This window comes from Mustelus asterias, chromosome 10 (genome assembly GCF_964213995.1).
Source record: "Mustelus asterias chromosome 10, sMusAst1.hap1.1, whole genome shotgun sequence".
NCBI classification, from domain to species: domain Eukaryota; kingdom Metazoa; phylum Chordata; class Chondrichthyes; order Carcharhiniformes; family Triakidae; genus Mustelus; species Mustelus asterias.
Window position 1 is genome coordinate 63,060,722 of NC_135810.1, and position 8,675 is coordinate 63,069,396.

The window sequence follows — 8,675 nt, forward strand, 5'->3', positions numbered from 1 at the left end:
ATCCTAGGGTCTTAAAGGAGGTGGCTAATGAGAGAGTGGATGTGTTGGTATTAATTTTCCATGGTTTGATCGATTCTAGCGGTCATGCCTGCACATGTCACAGCACTATAACCAATGGCAGTACTATAACATAAACCAGCCTCTACTCTTCACCAATTTAGTTTGGGCATTAGGCTGTAATAATAACCATTGATAAGAGTCGCAAGGCTGGATTTTCACCAAGTCGGGATGACTCGGAGCCCTTGGAATATGATGGCTGGGATCCAATTCCGGGATACCCCAATTCCTGATGTGCTACCTTTTGGGAGTACCTTTTACGGTTGTGGGCTAGTTTGCGTCAAAAGCCTGCACTCTGCAATTCCAACTTGGTCAGCTCCATTGCGGGGATAAGCATGCCTTGCTCATAGTCCTCCACAATGTTCATTGAGTTGGGCCAGGTCTTCAATGAGTTGTGGGTCACAGCACCTCAAGAGATGGCATGAACCACAATAATTTCAAAAGGTTCTCTTCATATCCTTCCATGCCAAGTTACGCATCCCAAACAACCCCTATGGCAAGCCATGTACCTCCTCACACCTAACATAGCATCTCTTGTTCTTTATGCAAATCTGTAGCACTTCCATGCTAATTGATCAACCATATGCCGTTGGAAACCAATGAACTCAAGAGGTGACAATAGAATATGCAAATAAAGCTTTAAAAAGTCATACTTTCATATTTTCCATTGTTTTACAAAAGTCAGTTTATTACAAGGCAATAAATGTGCCATTCATCCAGACCCTTTCAAGTTTCAGTGGCTGAAACTGCAAGCACTTAAAATCACTTTCAGCCGCAGAGCCCACGATAGCAGGGGTTGATCAGGGGTTTGGGGGAAAATCAATGGCTCATGCGAGGGGAGGTGGGGGCTTGGCGATCGGTCTGGGCAGGGGGAGAAAAATTGCTAATCGGTGGCGGAGCCCCATGGTAGCTTTGGGGGGGGAAATCAGCGATGAAGGCCAGCAGTAGCTGGGGAGTTACTGTCAGATCTCTGTGTTCACAAGTGGATTCAGGGTGGTGCATGAACAACAGCTGCTGACATTTGGGGTCTCCTCTTGAGACGAGCCTGATATTGTCTGATTGAACAAGTCTGTCATCCATTGTCAGTATCACTTGCATCCTGGGAGCTGCAGGAACAGAGGAGACACTGTCATTGATCAGGATTCCCTCACCATGCAGAGGTCCTCAAGGTCTTGAGTGACAAGGGGATGCCTACCATGGTCATCACAGGCAAAGGGCCAAACAGCTTGCTTTTAGCTCAACTGTCAGCGGTGGGGGAGCACTTTGTCGTAACGCTCATAAATGACTTAAAGCACTGTAAACACAAATGGATGAGCTTGGATGCATGTTGCTACTAACTGTGATGTTTTGTCAAAGTGTGTCCCTTTTCTATTTTATTTTCACTTGGAATGTAATTGATTTGTTTATAAGGCTTGGATGTTACTTCTGTGCTTGATTAAGAGATTGTAACAAGGCAGCGCTGTTTGATTTTTTTTGAGGTGCAGACCATGATTCTTCATGTATCCCGTCTTCAGATGGTATCAATGAAGCCCTTGAATACAAAGGCTGGTGATATGTGATATCTTCACCTCTCGAGGGACAATGCCTTTCTACTGAGGCTGTATGCCCGTTACCTTCTCAGGTAAAGCACCTCAAGATTAAGGCCTCCTGTGTCTCTCTTGCACCATGAACTTAGTCACCCACATGTTCTCTTCCTGCACGAAAGAAATCCAGAAAATGATCTTCCTCTGAATCATCACCCAAGATGAAAGTTGTTTGGAAATCTCCGAATGCAAACTCTTCCCTTTACTGCATCGCCAGGGAATATCTTTGCTGGTGAATACTGCAGAGACCCACCTGTTAAGGCACCCGAATCGCATCTTCAGTAGACCTATGGTCTGCATACTAGTTGTAGCATGACTCTCATTACATCACTGCACTGTCTCTGTTCTTGCAACGGTGAAGTCATCTCCTTAAATCGATAGCCCTCGTATCTCCAAATTCAGCCTTCTTACTGTGGCGCAGGATTGATAAGCCGTTGTACCTACACGTCATAACAACTCTGAGGGTACCTTGCACACATTTGCAGTCTTCTGTAGTAGTGGTGACAGACAAGCCATATGTTCATGGAGTGGAACCCCTGACAATTGATGAAGGCACCTGGCTGTCCAGCGGGTGGGTGTCTTAACGGCAACATGGGTACAATCTATCACTCTATGCACCATGGGGAATCCAGATAAGGCTCCAAAGCTTTGTGCCCTCTCAGTGTGACTGGCTTTGTTGGTGCTTTGTGAATGTAGTCACTAGTACTTTGGAATAATGTAATGGTTACCACATTTATGCAGTGGCGTGCGGTGTCTTGCTTGATGTTGGCTGGAAGGTGCCTGTGGAATAGAAGTTGAGAGCCACAGTGATCTTCAGCATTGAATGGCAATTGACCTTATCTTGGCTGCCATCATGTCACAAAGAGAGGTGATGGTCTCATAGGACAAACAATGTTGTCAACAGCATTGGTGATCTGACATCTGCAAGTAGGAGAGCCTTGGCCTGTACATACATTCTGCAGGGTAACAATGTCTCCATCTTAGTGCCCGGGGCCAATCATCTTCATGAGGTTCTGCAGTAACACCAGTTGCCTCTGACAACTGTTTGACCAGATTAGGCTGGCTTTGGCCAACTGCCCTTCTAGGCCTCCTCATGAGCTCCTCCTCACATAAGGATCCACATCCTCAGTTAACTATTCCTGTAGCTCAAGATTGTTGAAAGGCCCTTTTGCCTTCAATTCACTTATCACATCCACAACACTTGGGGTAGAGAATTGCAAAGGTTTACAACAATTTCAGTGAAGAATCATAGAATCACTACAGTGCAGAAAGAGGCCATTCGGCCCATTAAATCTACAACAACCACAATCCCACCCAGGCACTATTCCCGTAACCCCACATATTTACCCTGCTGAGCCCCTGACACTAAGGTTAATTTAGCATGGCCAATCAACCTAACCAGGACATCTTTGGACTTGGGAGGAAATCGGAGCACCCAGAGGAAATCCACGCAGACATGGAGAGAATGTGCAAAATCCACACAGACAGTGACCCGAGGCCGGAATTGAACCCAGATCACTGGTGCTGTGAGGCAGCAGTGCTAACTGCTGTGCCACCGTGCTGCCCTAGAAATCTTTGCACTTCTCAGTCCTAATAACTACCTGTTTATCCTGAGACTGTAACCCTCTCTTTGAGATTCCTCAGCCACAGAAATAACCTCGGAGTATCTGCTCTGCCCTTTAGAATATTGGATGCTTCAATGAGATCATCTCTTATTCTTCTCAATCTTTAGGCTCAATTTCTCATCATAGGTCAACCCGCTCACCCCAGAGATCAATCTAGTGAAGTTCAATGCAAGTCTCTATGGAGCAGCTGAAATGGAATCCTGGATGATGCCCTGTAATACTGAATCACCGGTATTAAATGAATGAACTAAATATCAATGCTCCAGACTATCAACTGCAGTGTTAGCAAACATTCCAAACTCATTCAGTTAGGCTCACCCAGAAACTTTCACAACACTTCAGTGCTCTCACCATTTTTCTCCTGCAGTTGTTTGCCAGCCTGATCAGAGCCCACAAAAGTCAGCCGATGGAGACCGAAACTCTGCACAGTATTCAGGTGCTGTCTCACCAAAACCCTGTGCAATTGTCGCCAGGCATATTTATTCCTGTACTCTGATCTCCTTCAAAAAAAGACCAGCATGCTATTTGCCTTTGTAATTGCACACTCTACCTGTGTGCTAATGTTCTGACTTCCTTGTATGAGTTCAAAGTCTCTCTGAACATGAACATTTGCATTCCCTTGAAAAAAATTCTGCTTTTCTATACTTACAGCCAAGTGAATAATCTCACACTTCCTACATTATACTCCACCTGCCATTGTGTTGCCCACTCACTTAACCTGTCTACCTCTTTGCAGCCTCTCTGGATCCTCCGCACAGCTTCGATTAAAGTACATTGCTTTCAAATTTAAAATGTGGAATTCAATTTTATTACTAGTTTCCAGCCTATCTTTAACTATGAGATTACTAATTTACCCTGCCTCATTGTACACCACTCAATCTAGAACAGCTTCATTGTTGGTTTCACAATGTATTATTCTAGAAATTGTCACAAATGCACTCTACAAACTCATCTTCAAGACTGCTTTTGCCAATTTGATTTATCCAGTGTGTGAGAAGATTAAGGTTTCCCACAATGATTGCCTAACTGGTGTTACAAGCTACAATAATTTCTTATTTGATAGAGTAGCCATAATCCCAGTTGACCATTTGAGGGGGAGAGCTGACTGGTGGTGATTTAACCTGAGGATCACCACACCTCAGGCAAAGTTGATTCATGGAATAACCATAGCCAGTACAGGAGTTTACAATGTTGGTGTCACTCTGCATCACAAACCAGCCACTCAACCAACTGAACTAACTGACCCCCAATTTCTTATTTAATGCTCTGTCCAATAGTATAATTGTCAGGGACGGGCTGACAAAGTCGGTCCATCAGCGTTTTCTGACTTTTGAGATTCCTAGTCAAAAAGTATCCACCAACCCCACACCACAGGAATAAAAATAAATGTAAAAACAAAATATTTAATCCTCCACAACCATCCTCAACACCAGTATCCCACAAGGCTGAGTCCTCGGACCCTTACTATACTCCTTATACACCGATGACTTTTGGCCAAATTCCCCTCCAACTCGATTTTCAAGTTTGCTGATGATACCACAGTAGAGGGTCAGATATCAAACAATGATGAGATGCAGTGCAGGAAAGGGATTGTGAGCAAGATTGTACAGACTCAATCATCCAGAAACTTTAAAAACCTGCCCAAGGTCAACGGACCTTCTCATTGTCCACCCCTTACCTGCTCCAATTCCCGTGGCGGGCAGAGTGGTAAAATTACGGCCAGAGAATCTGGTGAACTGGTGCGAAGACAAGAATCTCTCCTTCAATGTCAACAAAATGAAGGGGAAAAGTCACCAACTTCAGGAAGCCTAGTGGAGGACATGCCCCTGTCTACATCAATGGGGATGAAGTGGAAATGCTCACGAGCTTCAAGTTTCCAGGTGTCCAGATCACCAACAACCTGTCCTGATCCCTCCATGCCGACACTACAGTTAAGAAAGCCCAATAACGCCTTCACTTTCTCAGGAGGCTAAGTATATTTGGCATGTCTTCTACGACTGTCACCAACTTTTACAGATGCATCATAAAAAACATTCTTTCTGGTTCCATCACAGCTTAGAATGGCTCCTGCTCTGTCCAAGACTGCAAGAAACTACAAAGGATCATGAACTAAGCCCGGTCCATCACTCTAACCAGCCTCCCATCCATTGACTCCATCTACATTTAACGTTGCCTCGGCAAAGCAGTCAGCATAATCAAGGACCACACGCACACCCCAGACATACTCTATTCCACCTTCTTCCATCGGGAAAAAGATACAAAAACCTGAAGTCACATACCAAACGATTCAAGAACAGCTTCTTCCCTGCTGCCATCAGACCTTTGAATAGACCTACCTCGTATGAAGTTGATCTTTCTCTACACCTAGCTATGACTGTAACACTACATTCTGCACCATCTCCTTTCCTTCCCTATGTATGGTATGGTGTGTCTGTATAGCACTCAAGAAACAATACTTTTCACCTGTATAATACATGTGACAATAATAAATCAAATTTTTAAAAATGTGTGGGATCCTGCTGTGCGCAATTAGGCTGTCACTTTTCCCTGTACTACAACAATGACAAAACTTGAAAATGGGTTGTGAGGTCAGGCACAGTGCTATTTTCCCCCCTCTTTTCAAATTAAGGCCAAGGTAGTCTCCTCTCTACTTAAACTACAAATATTAGAGAATTAGCTGCAAATGTGAAACTTTGGTTAAATGTAAACGGCAAAATACAGTGCATAATAACAGGGTGTTACATAATATTTATGAACAGTCGGCTGGCTTTTCAGCCTAACAGGGTCTATGCCAGTGTTGATTCTCCACACGAGCCATCTTCCTTCATCTACACTATCAACCTTGCCCAACAGAAAAGATTCCGTTTCTATCGCGTTACATCAACTGCGCTGACATCACAAGCACAAATTCAAAAACAAAACGATCTATTTATTAAATCAGGGTTGCTGCACAGCCACTTGCGCGCCAACTAGTGTGTTTCTGGCTGTACATCAAAGCGAAAGGCACATTTAATTCATGAAAAAGTGTCCTGGGCAAACATCAGGTGTGCCACCCAAACATTCCATCGATCATCCCACACATTTATGCCGAGTGCACTATTCATTGCTCCTTTTGCCTCTCAGCTGCGCTCAGAAATTGGCCTGACCGAGAGAAGCTGGTTCAAATATAACTCACTCTGAAAAAGCCTGGACTTCCGAAGAAAGAAACGGCAAATCAGAAACAACGGAGGCAGCGCAAACTTTGCCGTTTAATGAGGATCTAACGGTTGCTTTGCACTTCTGAAGGTCATTTCTCGTCACGCTTGATCAGTAGGAAGAAGGGTCCTTACATTCTGCAGGATGCGAAGACGGTGTAAGAATGCCAACCGTCAAGCATGTTTTAAACCACTCACAGCGCGGTATTCAGTACGTTTCAAAACTTGTTTAACTTGTGTCAGATTTCCAACTGCAGTTTGCTTGCTACATACAAACATTTACAGTTCAATAAGTCAGAAGCATTGAGGTCCCCCTTACCAGATTTCCAAGAACATCAGTTTAAAAGAAAGCAGCCTCTGTGCTGCCACAACAATGTCTTCCCCACAAATCACTTCAAAGCCGCCTGTTCTCTCAGCCTGTGCATTCTGACTCCGGGTTGGAAGAGAGCATTTGCTAGTAATGAGCAGAGTTACCGGTCATGAGAAGGAGGAGGTAGTTTCACTTCTGTCTGACATCAATTCGAATATCTGCTGCCCCGAAATACCTTTTCATTCATCTCAGATTGTACCGGGGCAGAGAGCTCGCTGCCCCTTTCAAACCGTGGAATTAGTTGGTGCTAAGCGAGTTTTACTCAGCAGATCTTGGTTCCTGCCAGTCTGCCAGCCCGCAGCTACTGCCACCCTGCCAGCCTAGTGACAACACCGGCTTCTACCATTCTCGATCAGCCAACCCCAGTTCCTGTCACTCTGATCCCATAGTGCCAACCCCAGATCATACCATTCACTGCCAGGCTAGTGCCAACACCAGCTCCTGCCATTCTCTGCCAGCCAGTGCCTACCACAACTCCTGTCATTCGGTCAGGCTAGTGCCACCCAGGCTCCTGCCACTCTGCCCAGCCTGGTGTCAACCCCAGATCCTACTATTCTGCCAGGCTAGTGTCAATCCAGGTTCCTGTTACCCACAGCCAGCCCAGTATCAGCCCTGGCTCCTGCCATTCTCTACCCACATAGAGCCAATCCCATCTCCTGTCATTCTGTGTCAGCCCACTGTCAACCCCAGCTCCTGCCATTCACTGTCAGCCCAGTGCCAACCCCAGCTTCTGTAATTCTCTGCCACGCTAATCCCAATCCCAGCTCCTGCCACCCACAGCCAGTCTAGTTCCAACCCCAACTCCTGCCATTCTCTACCCACATAGAGCCGATCCCAGCTCCAGCCAGTGAGCCCACTGCCAACCCCAGCTCCTGCCATCTTCTGCCAACATAGTGCCAATCTCATCTTCCATTCTCTGCAACATTAATGCAAACCCCAGCTTCTGCCAAGCTAGTGCCAACCCTGTGTCCTGCCATTCTCTTCCAGGCTGGTGCCAATCCCAGTCCCTGTCACAGCCAGTTTCACTACCAACCTGTTTCCTGCCACGTTCTGCCAGCCTGGTGCCAATCCTCTCACTCTGCCCAATGTCTGGACATCACAGTTAAAGCAGTGAAACCAGCAAGTGAAAACTGTTTAATTACAGATATTTATATACATTCTAATTGTTGTGCTTGATAACAATGCACGGCACAGAGTAAACTTTAGAACATCAGCATGAAGACCCCTCTGGCTCTGAACTCTTGTTGTTCGTATCATTTAAGCTGCTCACGAGGAGCCTGTTTGAAATCATTCTCCAAAAGGCGGTTCCATAAACGCTCCCGCGGGGTCACTGCTCGCTGGCAAGTTAAGGGGGCATTCTGTTCTAAAATAGTCAGAAGACTCGAAGAGAAACAAACCTTATTCGCGGATTTGACCTGGAAACGAGCTCCAAAACAAGAGTTGTGAGCCCTCCGCTGGGGAGTTGCTGCGTGATGTTGGGCTGGACCGGACCGGGGAGGGAGTGATTGGTGAAGAGCGGCTCCAGGGCGGGATCCCGGAGCTGCCAATCAGCAGAGTGGGACTGCAGGCGGAGCAGCAGCTGGAGGTGCGAGCACAGGTGCAAATGATTCGGTGAAAATGAAGCTCTTCTTCAGCAAGGGTGAGGAGAGCGGGAAAGGGACTTCACACCAAAATAGATTCATCTAAACCGGCATAAAGCATGCGCCACAAGAAATGTTTTTTTATTCATTCATGGGAATCGCTGGCTGCCCATCCCTGGTTGCCCTTAGAGGGCAGTTAAGACTCCACCATGTTGCTGTGAATCTGGAACAGGTAAAGACGGCAGATTTCTTTCCCTAAGGAAGGA

At 45.9% G+C, this 8,675-nt stretch overlaps 1 protein-coding gene across 1 annotated transcript in view; it reads right to left on the bottom strand.

The window, feature by feature from the left end:
* LOC144499631 (protocadherin Fat 3-like) overlaps positions 1 to 8,313 on the bottom strand; it is a 696,014-nt gene extending 687,701 nt beyond the window's left edge. The window contains exon 1 of the mRNA XM_078221804.1: positions 8,227 to 8,313. The gene's annotated coding sequence lies outside the window, so the exon portion shown is untranslated. The remainder of the gene's footprint in view (positions 1 to 8,226) is intronic.
* Between the last annotated feature and the right edge of the window lie 362 nt (positions 8,314 to 8,675).